The following is a 13,835-nucleotide window of genomic DNA, read 5'->3' on the forward strand; positions in this document are numbered from 1 at the left end:
ATTTCATAGTCAACAATGAATGTAAAGTAGGCATACCTGGTAAAGTGTCGGAAGTAGTAGTAGGATCATCTTCTTCTTCAGTGAAATCTGGCATATCCTCATGCTCGTCTTCGTCCATAGCTCCAAGGTAGTTGATATGTGCTGATGGCTTCTTTGAATGACAATTTGCTGCGAGATGGCCTGGCTGGTGACACTTGTAGCATACGATGGGCTTGGCTTTGGTCACATTATTTGCAATGGCTGGGAGTCTGGGTATATTCGGATTTGCTTGTTGGATAGGCTTAGGATTTGGATTGACAGTGGATGGTAATGCAGGTGGTTTAGGCCAATTCTTGCGGAAAGATGGTGATGAAAAACGACCTGGATTAAACCTTCTGAAATTGGAATTGAATTGTTTAGATCCATAATTACCGTTTGCTTGGAATGGCTGTGGTCGTCGATCTCTTCCACGTAACTTATCTTCAGTGTCGTGAGCTAAAGAGATGGCATCTTCAAGGGTAGCAGGCTTGAACATATTCACCTCAGCGTAGTAATGTCCAAGAAGTCCAGACATGTACTTCCGCTTATGTGTCGTCTCTGGTACGTCTTCAAGCATGCGTAACTGTAGGAGTGCATTCCAAAAACGCTCTGTATACTGTGGAATAGGCTCACGATCGCGTTGTTGAAGTAAATCCCATTGCTTGATAGCCTTCTCATGAAATTGCGGTGGAAGGAAATTTTGCATGAACTTCTTCTTGAAATCTTCCCATGTAGCAGGACATTCTATGCTCTTGCGGACTACAGTCCACCAAAGTGATGCTCTGTCTATCAGATGATTAGTAACACACTTGATTTTATCTTTCTCAGGATAAGTTTCCTCATGGAAATAGTCATCAAACTAGCTAATGAATGATAAAACAGTCTTTCCTTCTCTTATGCCATTGAAAGTGCGAAACTTGAAACTTCGTTTACTTATCTTGGATTCCTTGCGAATGGTTTGTGCTTCAAGAGTGGCATCGACGGTACGGCGAATCAAATCTTCAGCTTGCGGTTCTTCTTTGTCAGTGGACGCTCCTTGTAGCTTTGTCAATTGCGCTTGCAAGGCTTGCCTAGCTCTTCGCTCTTCTTCCAATTGTAGCATGATAAGATCCAGCTTTTGTTCCATGGTAGGCTCGGGTAGGTCGTCTTCAGCCATAGGATCATCCATATGTGGGGTAGTCATCCTGTAAAACTCAACAAACCTTTCTCACTCAAAATCAGTTAGCGGGATGAGCGTAGCTCAAATTTGGGGTTACAAGGCTATGTATTTTTGGGTATTTTCTTCTTCAATTTTTAGAAATTCTGAAATATTTCTGTCTCTGTTTGCTGAAAGTACTTCAACGAACTTGTAGATAGGTAAAACAGCTTGCTGCGAACAACTTTCCAGTTCAGAGTTTTTGCAAACGAACAAGTCTTCTAGGAGTTTCGAGCGTTAGTCAGTTCTGATTTAGTCTGACTTGCAGAGTTGCAGACTTAACAGACTTGCAGGGTTGTTGACTTGCTGAACTTAGCCGATTTGCAGAACTTGCAGGACTTGATTCCAAGTGACTTACTGAACTTGTCTTCTGCTGCGCAGGACCCGGAGTTACTGACTTTGTTTGGCTTAACTGACTTGCAGAGTATGGAGGGACTTAAGCTTAATTAGTTAAGCTTAAGCTTAATAAGCTTAAGAAGAGAAACAGGCTGCCGTTTTCTGATCGTGGGGGGGGGGGGCCGTTTTTGACTGCGCGAAAATTTCGGGACCCTCCTCTTACACCACGAAAAGATTTTGAGAAGCTTAGGCTTCTCTTAAGCTCTTAAAGCTTTGTGATTAGGCTTTTAATGAAGAAGATTAAGAGCGTTCTCACTGTTTTTTCAACGACTTGATGAAGAGAATTGATGAGTGGTCCTCCGCCGACAGAGATTGGTCCTTCACGATCTGACAGTGGAAATAGGGGTTCTTGATCGCCAGAAGTCTGCCTGTATCGATGGTTCACGACGAGATTGACTGTAGAGGCCGTTTGTTCCTGGAGCTCCGCCTTCGCCCGAGATTGGTAGCGATTGGAAGCCCTTGATCTCTGCTCCACTCTGATACCACTGGTGCGCAGATCGGACGCAGGTAGCTCACGTAGTGAATTCCCAAAGGTCCCCAAGAACAAAGTACTCTACTTTTTAGCACAAAAACCAATGTAAAAGCAAGCACGACATGAGACAAGAGACAAATTGGGTTCAATCTCCCCCATGCCTTGTGTGAACGCTTCACAAAGCATGTATTTAATGTATATTTCCAATCTTTATGCTCAAAAATAGCCCAATTACAAAAATATGACAAGCTTTTAGCTTTTGAGTTTGCTTTCTACCAAAAATAAGAAAATAAAGCTAATGGACGGTGCCCATAGTGTCTGGCACGCCCAATCTCAATGTCCAAATAGAAATAACATATCCAGGCGCATAAGCGCATGCAAAATAATAATAAATAATCGATGTCTCTATAGACATAACAAAATATAGGCGTGGCGCCTATCAAAATATAGTCGAAAGGTCGAAAACCCGCTAGACTCCAATGCTTTCCTCCGCCACTACTGCTATCTCTACACATCAACTGAAGCATTCACAATCGTTAGTAAAATAACACAATTAAACCGACAAAAGTGAATACCTAGCAGTCTTCAGCTACATAAATAAATCAAATGGTTAGAAATAAATCCTAACCTTAATTTATTACGAGTACGCACTCTAAACTCATAAACGTTTATTAATTTAATATGCGTTTTGCGGAATCACCCGCTATGGAATCACCCATGTACACACTAAATTAATGAAACGCCCGAAAAGGACAGGCGTCCCCATCAACTTCTCGCACAAAGAATCCTCTTTGCGTATGAGCCCCGGTCATCTAAGTTTACGGAATCCACCGTAAAACCTCACGGAATCCACCGTGGAATATGCCTCCTGGCATCAGGTCCCATCCCATGTCTCAGGCAATTGAACTAAGAGCTTACTCAAGCTTGGTTTCAAAGGCTCATTATCTCGTTTTCCAACTCTTTGGCCACCCATATCACCAAACAAAAGTTGAAGCATTTCATCTTGAGCTGTAATAGATACTCTATGTTTATCCCAAAGAGCTTGTAACTCAATTACTTTCTCAAGTATCTGGATGCAAAGTAAAGACTCTGTACCATCCACATTTGCACTACTTGGATCAACGTCTTCATGTATATGGATATGTTCATCATGTTCTTCCAAGTGCTCAACATTGTTAGCATTATCCTCACAATGTTGATCTGGGTCACTATATGCATGATCTCCATGATCATGAACATCACTTATTATATCATCATTGCTCTGTGGCGTTAATCCTATCTCGAGTCCCAAGTCTCGATATTTCAACCTCAATTGTTGATGAATAGCAAAGGTAGAAGGAACAACATATCTTCCACCATGACAATATAAAATGCAATTGCACCAAACCTGTCTCCTCTCTGTGGGCCCATCTATAGTTTCAGTTAATTGTTCCTCATCTTCGACCATAATCAAGTTTGGATTTTGTAAACCGACTCTCCTATGCATATTACCAAGTAAATCTTGGCGGCTATGATGGTAGAAAGTACTTCGACTAACCATCTGCCATCCTTGATTAGTTTTTGAACACTTGTAGAGGCATGAGCATCTTCTCATATCACTTGAGGAACTTGCCATCTGTGCCACAAGAATACCATTCAATTAAAACTTTATATAATCTCTTAACAATTTTAGTTTTCAAGCTTACTCTAATCCAGAAGCATATTTCAATAAATAAAAGTATTGTAAGGTGTTTCATATGCGAAGTAGAAAACGACTTAGGCACTAGTAGGGAAGCACATAAAAAACACTCTAATCCACATTTACAAACCCACACAGCACCCATGTGGAACACTCTTGAATCTTAGAAGGAACATGGTTGTAGGCTGAAAGGGTGGTTGTAAGCATGGTTAGACATCTCCTCAAACAAGCAAAGGGGATATTAAAAAACCCTACTTGGATAGGAAGATCGTGTCCCTAGGGCCAAAAAGACCCATCACAACAGTTATCCTTTCCCAAGCACAAGAATGTCTAATGAACAAGCATATTTCAATAAATAAAAGTATTGTAAGGTGTTTCATATGCGAAGTAGAAAACGACTTAGGCACTAGTAGGGAAGCACATAAAAAACACTCTAATCCACATTTACAAACCCACACAGCACCCATGTGGAACAAACACTCTTGAATCTTAGAAGGAACATGGTTGTAGGCTGAAAGGGTGGTCCTAGTAGAGATGTATGTCATTAAAATACTAGACTAAATCCCCAAGCAAGTGATCACACCTAGGTGACAATGCATGGTGTAAGAGTGTGCTATTATGAATATGGATGTGTCCTACTATGTACATGAGTTGAATGTAGAAATGTAAGAGTCCAAAAGGCACTTAACTTGGCATACATGGCGATTTGAATGGCTATGCACACAAAGTAAATGAGCTAGAAAAACCTTCTTAGGTCATGTGAGACTAGGCTTCTTATGCACATTGTTTTCGTCTCTTGAAGTGAGAATGAGTCTAATTATGAAGGAATTGAACTTCATGATAAAAAGCCAATTTTGTAACATTTTTTCAATTTTCTTAATGTGCTTCTCTCTCAAAACAAAATAACTATAATGCATGATTCCCCCTCTTTCTCCTAAGAGAGCCATATCACAAACCAAACTTGGTAGAACCTTGGACAAAAGCCAATGAGAGATCTACCAACCATACTTCTAGAGGAAGATCGTGTCCCTAAGGCCAAAAAGCCCATCACAACAGTTATCCTCTCTCAAGCATGGTTCCACATCTCCTAAAATAAGTGATACTTGGAATCTTAGTTCACTATTTCTACAATTTCAACTTTCTAGCTTACTATAATAAAGCTAAGCTTTGCAAAAGCTAGTGTAAAAGCCAATGAGAAATTACAAAATCATACAAAAGCTAGTGTAAAGGCTTGTACTTGATTGGTACCTTTGCTTATATAAAGGCCAACTACTGCAAGAGAAGTTGTGAAGCCCAAGCTGGATGTAAATTGCTCCAACACAGCGCCTTAGTACAGCTCGATGTCCATCTCACGACCACAGCGCCTCAGTACAGCTCGATGTCCCGCTTCAACCCTGCGGCCACGTTAGCTTCCAGCTGCAGCTCACAATGGCGCAGTACAGTAGCTCATAGGGCACAATATGCAGCTCACAGGGCACATGAGCAGCTCACAGCAGTGCACAGCTCACAGTAGTGCACAGCTCACAGGGCACATGAGCATTTCACAGCAGCGTGCGCACGGGCCGATCACAGCAGCTCGATCAGACGTACAGCAGTGCATGCACAGCGCACTGCAATAGCTCACCGTACACGCTAATTAGCAGCGCGCGCACAATGCCCTGCAACAGCTAGCTCACTGCATATAAGCAGTGCGCGCACAACGCCCTCCAACGTCAGCGCTGATCACTGCAGATCTGGCGCAATGCACTAGTTCAGTTAGTTGATCTGGCGCAATGCACTAGTTCACCGCGACCACATTGGAGCTCCTCATGCAGCAAAGTACCGGCCAACGCGTGTATCAAAGGAAACTGATCGAGATCACTGCTTCTCCAGCACTGCAGGACGTTATAATATGATGATCCGTCGATGTGCAGACAAAAAGCGCAAACTATTGTCGAGCTGATTGCATCTTTGCAAATGCAGATCAGGAGGCAGTCAAAGAGCGCCAGATCAGGCCGGACGTCATATAATGATGATCCGATATGATCAGGACGTAGTCAAAGATCAGCGCCCTAGCTCTCAGTACAGCTGGCGCATATATAGCTGCAGCGCGCGCAGTATATTACTGCAATACATAAGCAATATACTGCAATATATAAGCAGCGCGCGCACATTATAAACGCCCAACTGCATTAACAGCGGGGCGCCTGATCAGTACTGCACGTCCCAGCTCTAATTTGTACTGCGACCTGCTAGTGTTGCTCACGTCCTGCCGTCGAAGCGCCTGGTGTTCGATTTGAGGCAGAAGAAGGCATTGCAGATCAAGGCGTTCGATTCTGGCTTACAGGTAGCTGCAGATCAGGCACTCAGGTAGTACTGATATGGCGACGAGTGTGCAAGAATATAATAGTACAAAAGGAGAAGGATAAAACGATGTTGAAGGAAAGAATGGAGACTATATAAAAGAGGGGGAAGTATCCGTTGGCGGGAATTAAGGGGTAGGTAGAGTTATTTCCCTTCTACCAACCCTTGACTAAATTTTTTCTTCCCTTCTACCATTGAGTAGATGTAATGTTCCTTTTTATCAACCCTTGACTTCTACCATTGAGTAGATGCTATGTTTTCTCAAGTAGCAAATAGAAGATACTCATGAGATTTATCAAGTTTTTTTCATTGTAGGAAACATATGTGGTGACAACATATTAAAAGGAAAAACATTGTGTGTCATTTCAATTAAAGGCTAGGTCACCAAAAGTATTAAGTACACATGAATTAGGTATAGATTACACTAAGTAAGTAGTGCACACACACACACACGCCCCTCACCAAGAGCACTTTATAGCTATAATCTCTATCCTTTAGAAAGTAAAGAAGCCTAGGACATCATCCTAACACTATTGAACATGAAAGTCCCATATTGAGACATTTTATCCCTTATTAAGGAACTAGATGTAGCACAATAGTTCCACGTTCTCATAAGATCTACAAAGGCATTTGCACATCCCTTAAGTTAGCATCATATTAATTCCATCTATCCTTGCAGTTTAGTAAAGGTGCATTTTAGGATAGGTTAGCATCTTGTCTAGATCGATGATGGTAACCTAGCACCATTAATTAGTGCTCCAAAATCCCTCCAATATTTAGCGCTCCAAAATCCCTCCAATATGTAAAGAGTCATGTAATATATGATCAAAGCCTCCAACTTTGGCTTTCATTGGCTTGGTTAGTAAGCTAACTAAATTTCGAGTTGGCAGCTTATTAAACACTTATTGTGCTTTTGCAAGCAAGCTAAGTTCAACGCACATATCTACCAATACAATGCCACAACTACTATATCATGTGTATTTCTTAGCCCTTCTATGCCACTTCTATGCATCCACATGCCTTGAAGATGCAACCAAAAGTGACTAAATAAGCCCCAGCTTGTGTACCTTGGTATGTATCTTTTTTCCCTTCTTTGATACAAGCTTTCATAATGCAAGTATGGGTGACCAAATTTGTAGACACTCACCTTTGAGATGTTGCCAAAACATCTCAAAGCTTCGGCACCATGTCCATGCTTTGCCTATCTCTAGTGATCAAGGCACTTCAAGAGACTTTGTTTGGTACTGGGAACTTGTCAAACACTTCTTTTCCTTTTGCGAGTGCAACACACTTTGAATACACATAGAGCTAGGCAACACCAACACAGATGTCCTTTTTAAGAAACCTTATCTTGATGACATCTATATGCATCATGCTGCCTCAATGGAGGTCTTACAAAGCTTCTTTGGCTTCATAGCTAATTAGGTAGAAAACATGCAAAACCCTACTAGCCATTACTAAAACCTCTTCTGCCATGCTGTCTTTCATGTGCTATATACCCTTATTCTTCTAATCCCCACTAAAATCTATTATTGCATGCTATCCTTTTTCCGATAAGATTTGCTAATGTGAAGGGTTCCTAATCTATCAGAGAGCTAATTCATATTCAAAGAACCACATAAAAGCTTGAAGAAGAATTCAAATAAAATAAAAGTATGTTCTACACAATGCATACTAGATGTTCTATACAAATGTACTTGTGTGTCCACACTTGCACTTCAATTTCTCCAGACACGATATATACATGTGGACTAATGTATTGCATCTTACTCTCACACATGTACAAATTGCCCCAAAGACCTTGTACCCTAGTTCTTATCCTAAGGTACTTGAAAGTGCGTGTACAAATGCATCTACAATGTGTGAAATTATTTGCACTCTTGTCCAAGAATTGTGCAATTTTGGCCTTATATATTACCTAAGTGCATAAGGTGATCATCTGCTTCAATATGTCTAAGTAATCGAGTGGATAAGGTGTTCTTTAGTAAAATGCTATGAGCCATAATGACATGGGATGGCCATTTTCTAGCTTGCCATCCTAGACCTAGCTTATCCTCAAACCAACCCACATCCCAGTCCCATCCACTTGTAAGAGCCCTCTTTGATGGTGACAAAGGAGGGAAATTCTAGTCCACATCCCCATTCCCATTCCCATTCCCATTCCCAAAACCATTCACATCACTATGCTATGAGCACTAAGTAGTAGAGTGTGATGGTGGTATAGTGTCTAAGTATTATATAATCATGTGCTAATGCTACCTAGAGTGATTCATGAGTGCCTAATGTGGCCTAAATTGCTGAGTGAGGTTATTGTCATTAAAAAATGAAGTTCTCAATGTGGTCAATGGGTGCCTCGTGATCAAGGGTAAGAGAGTGGAGATGGTAAAGTGAGTTGAAATAAAGTGCTGCATGATTGTGCAACTACGTGACTATGTGATTGAGTATGTGCACGTGGAAGAGTGTGCTTGAATTTTTGCCTAATTAAAGATGTGGCCAAAGTGCTCCAAGTAGTTAGGACGATGTGCTTCAAGTGATCGAGTTCTCCAATGTGGCTAAACAATCAAGTGGCCTATCTAGATAGTAGCTGAGTGGACTAAGGTGCTTAAGTGGTTAGGTGAAAAAGGCAATGTGTGCTCCGCATGATGAAGAGGGAAAAGACAGTGTGGTTCAAGGGTACTAACCAATGTGGTGAATGCTCATGCATAGCCATGGTTGATGCAAATATATACCCATACAATATTGATAGCTTGTAGATATGTTGCAAGATGAGACTCATGTAGGTACTTATGATATAGGGGAGATGCCATGTACACCTCAATCTATAGCCAAGTGAGAAAAATGCTACTCGATGCAATGGGAACAACACTCCACTCGTCAATAAGGTAGTTACTTGTGCACAAGTGAGAGATCAACTTCTTCAACTAATCTTGCTAATTCTCAGTCCCTTGAGATAATCTATGAAGTATGTGGTGTAATATTTTAGTGGTTCACTACACCAATACTTCAACCATTACTTTGCTGCTATGATCATAGACCATGTGCAAGAATCAACTCGATGGTATCAAAGCGATGATTGCAATGGAAAATTGAGCCAAATTAATTACAAAAGCATATTATAACTAGCAAACAGTGTAAATGAGGAAGACTCAATTGCACTCAAAATGCTTAGTTCTAACATAAGCCTCAACTTAGCTCTAATATTTTATTTTTAATAGTATAATTACAATTAATTAATGAAAAATTTAATGAATATGAATAACATAAAAGAAAATAGAGACAACAATGCACTCTAAATAGATGAGTACAATCGCTTTATAGCTAAAGCATATAAATAGCTTTATGTGATAACAATCTCCATAATAGTAATAATTTCACATTGCACTCCACTAGTGATCAATATTACAATCATTACATCTCTATACTTGTCTAGTTATTTGCTCACCAAAAGTAAAACAAATTAATTGCCTACTATCGTCTGTTTAGCACAATATGATCATCATCACACATAAAAAGTTAGAATTGTAGTAAAATAGGCCAAAATTAATGAGAATCCACAAAATGACTAAATACAACTTATTTTTATAGAAGTAACACATGATGTATAAGCCTATCTTACTCTCTATATTATTTACCTTAAATTAGAATTAGACTCAATATATACTAGGCTTATACTACATTAAAGTTTAGTGTTAGGGCTAGGCTCGTAGTAAGGTAGAGCTTAAGCTTAGGCTTAGGTTTAGATTGGATTAGTGATATAGGCAAGGTAAATGCATAGGCTCCTCATACAAACAAACTGATAGAGGCTATAGAGTGGCTAGACATAGGTTATATGTCTAACATAAATACACAAGGGATAGGCATAGGGTACACATATGGCAAGTTAGGAAAATACTAGGCATACTATATTAAGCCAATCCTATGTGTATACATAGTCTAAGCATATTCTAGGAAGAGTTTAGACATAGGGTAAGCATATGCTAGGAGCCAACGCCTAACACAACCCTATCCTATTCTATGGTTACCTTGTGCCTAAAAAATACCAGATATAAGTTGTATTCTTATGCATAGCATATAATGTTCCTACTTTATATTATCGAGCCAATGCCTAACCTAGCATGTGCTTATCCTATGCCTAATGTATAAGCTAGGCTATATATAAGCTATGGATAGGCTAGACTAAGCATAGGCTACACAAACTAGTGAGTATAGCTATAAGTATGGAATTGAAAGCTTAGCTCATAAGTGAGTAATATACAAATGTAAATTTCAAATAAACTAATATTTATTTACTAGTTTTACATAGCAAAATCGTAGGTCTACGTTAACTTGAAAGACTATCCATAATTTCCTAGTTAGATGATAGTACTTGCTAGTTATGACTAGTGAAAATAAAAATTTCCTAGTTATGTTGATATTGTTACTAGATATACAATAACTTACTAGATAATGTTACTAGATAAGGCTTCAACTTTCTAGATACTATCTAGAAAAAGGGATTTACTAGTTAGAAGAGATTCGTGATGACAAAATTATCTAGTTATAACTAGAAAATTCTACATTCTTCCTAGTTTGGTTGCTATTCTTCCTAGTTATAGTGTGAACTTTCTATATAGTAAGTGGTCTAGAGTTTGTTGTGTCACTAAGCACATAGCGATTACATTCCATCACATCCCTGCTGCGACAGATCTTTGGCTTCTGTAGACCTTTGTCTTGATTAAGCCTTGCTCACATGGTGCGAGCTACTTTGGTTGAGCTGTCTTGCCCAGTCGAATTGACGCCAGCATGACCTGCATTGACACAGTCAGTCAAAATAGTGCAACCTTGGGACAAGTTGATGACCTTGAGTCTGGATTTCCTGCCGATTTGCACAAAGGTACATAGCTTCCCAGCTTAAGTCTGATCCGCTTCCAAGATTATGTTTGCCAGACACAATCTCTTCGTCTTCACAAGCTCTTGCTTGTCCACCTGTACCTTAGTTGAAGACTTGGCTCCACTAGATCGCAGCGAGCTATATCGCGGCTCGACGCAATGTCCTGTGATAAAGCTTCACTTTGTCCCAACTTTGATGGCCCATCTTGCTCCTTGTTGAGTGGGTTTGGGTCTAAGTCCATTCGGCGCGCATAAGAATTCTCCCGTCAAGAGAAAACTTACACGCGAAAAGCGTGGGTTTTGGATCCAGGGCCTTCATCGTGTATTGGCCCCTTCACCATTTTCTTTGAGCTCCTTCATAAGCTCGCTCTGTTCCCTTGAGGCCCGCTTTTGAGGCCTTGAGCCGCTCCTGGCTCGAGGTGGGAGCTTACACGCTCCAAAAGCCCCTGGGAGGCCTTGCTTTGGTCGGCTGCTTTTGGCCTTTCCCCTGAGAGCTGAGTGCAGAAAAATGGCCCATGGGAGGCCTTGCTTTAGTGGGCTACTTGTGGCCCTTCCCCTGAGACCTGCTGGCTGAGAGGTAGCTTTAGGCATCGCTATGCCGAATTGACCAACGGGGCCCTCTTAGACCCGGCCGTCTTAATCCATGATAAAGGGATTGTTGCCATCTTGGCTCACCCTGGGGTTGTAGCCGCTCTTGGGCTCACCCGTCACCTGAGGGACTGTTGCTCCTTCTTGAGCTAACCCGAACCTGTGGGGATTGTTGGCTCTCTTGGCCTCACCCAGAACCTTGAGGGGATGTTGCTCATCTTGAGCTCACCCTGAAACCTGTAGGGACTGTTGCCACTTTTGGGCTCACCCAGACGTCAAGGGACTATTGGCTCTCTTGGCCTCACCCGTTCCTTCCTTCGGTGTTGCATGATGCCCACTCATCTTCATCTTTGATGGCGGGTAGAGGAGTTTTACGTGTTTCCAATCCCACGTTATTGTCCCACTCACTTTTGGCATAGTGGTGGGTAGAGGAGTTTAACGTATATCCAATCCCACGACCTTGCCCTGTTTAAGGCGGATCCCACTGCTTGGGTCCAGGTCCATGGTTCTTTCTTCTTGAGGTCCTCCTTTCTGAGGAATGAAGGGGGTAGTCTCTGGCTCTCATCCATTGTTTGAACCGTGCTGGTCCATCCCTTCTTTGGCTGGCGGCTGGCTTCCTGTCTCTTTCATGACACCACCCCAACAACAAGTCCCATTCCAAGTTGCGAGCTTCCTTATGATAAGCCACCCGTCCCATAACAGGTGCTTCCTCCACAGGTGGCTCCGTTTTGCCTTGTCATAGATACATGCATTATTGTACACTTTTCTGATCTTTGCCTTTGATAAGAGCGTTCCTCACACCTGACTTCCCGCGAGGCACCGAGGGGAGTATTGACCACACGCCCTCCCTCCAAGGCGCTACAGTTCCGCTTTCGGCTCTTGCACGTTGGTCACCAGTCAGCTCCTGGCCTTGCTCAGGGAGTGTTTTTCCTAAGCCTCATGCCGGCAATTTGACCACCACCGCTGGCTGGTTGATTCCAAGCTCCTTGATCATTCCACCTTTGCTTCGCCTCCGCAGAGTCTCAGCAAACTTCCTTATACCTTCATTGGATTCCACGAACCCTTGAGCTCATAATGCCTGCAAGAATAGAAGAGGTGAGCTGCCCCTCATCCCCTTAGCTCGTGCCACACAAGCTTGAAGCACTTTGCGTTCCCTTGGAAAATCTGTCCTCGAGATGTATCTGCCATGCTTTTCAAACCAAGCCAGTTTTTGCTCATGAGGCGAGGTCTCGATCATTGATCATTGAGACGAGCCCTGCAAAATCCTTGGCAACCCAGCTCCTCCTTAGGTGGCTCACTTGCTTGAGTTTCCTTCGGCAGGTTGGCTCCTTCTTAGGTGGCTCGACGGCCTACAATGCATCACCCCGCACGTCGCATGTACAAGAGCCCGGTTCATCCGGGAGACTAGCCACTCGTTTGGTGCCGTCTCATGTAGAAGATGAGGTCCCTCGTTTTCACTTGACAGTCTCGGTTGATGGCTTTCCATTCGTGCCGCCCCTCGCTTACACTTGAGAGGTCGGCAGGTCTTCATACCCGCTGGGATGCCCATTTTCCATGTTGGGTCGCCCTCTTCGCTTCACATTGTCGATGTCACTCGACTCCCAAAACAGCCCCCGAAGAGCCACACTTTTCATGTGAGAGCCCCCCAGCTCTGTTCGGGTCACATTCGGGCCGAGACCGGCTCACCTCAAGCCATCGTTGGGCTCACCGGCTACTTTGCCAAAATCTACCCCATCGGCTCACCGGCAAGGTTTCACCCTCAAAACTTACGTGTTTTCAGCCCATAAGATGTTGAGTTGCCCCCTAGCTCAGCGGCTCAACTTTGTAGAAACTCCACCGGTTGCATGCCCGGCCATGGTGGGCACACCCCTGCCATGCTCTTCACCGCGTTTCGAGCCCCCGCACATCATGCTTGAGGGCTGAAAATTTCCAGCCATGTAAAATTTCAGCCAAACCCCCCGTCTTGGTGAGGCGGACCGGCTCGGACCACGGCCCCGTTTCGGGCCACATACCGCTTTTCTTCATTTTTTCCCCCTCCGGGAGGGACTTTTCACCATGAGAGACACTCGCTTTTTCACCTCAAACGCATCACATGCCCGCTCAACTCGGCTCCCCGGCCTTGGCTCGACTCACCGGCCCGCTCGGCTCACACCGTCTCGTGTGGCTTGAGGGAGCACCTACTCCCTTATAGTTGCGAAAATTTGGCGCGGGCTAGAAAACTGCCCAAGCACCACGGGCCACCGAATAGAAATTCCACCAGCTGGACTGCTACTCAA

The sequence above is a fragment of the Lygodium microphyllum genome, chromosome 16, assembly GCF_053477565.2.
Source record: "Lygodium microphyllum isolate KBCC chromosome 16, Lygodium_microphyllum_v1.1.10, whole genome shotgun sequence".
Classification (NCBI taxonomy): Eukaryota; Viridiplantae; Streptophyta; class Polypodiopsida; order Schizaeales; family Lygodiaceae; genus Lygodium; species Lygodium microphyllum.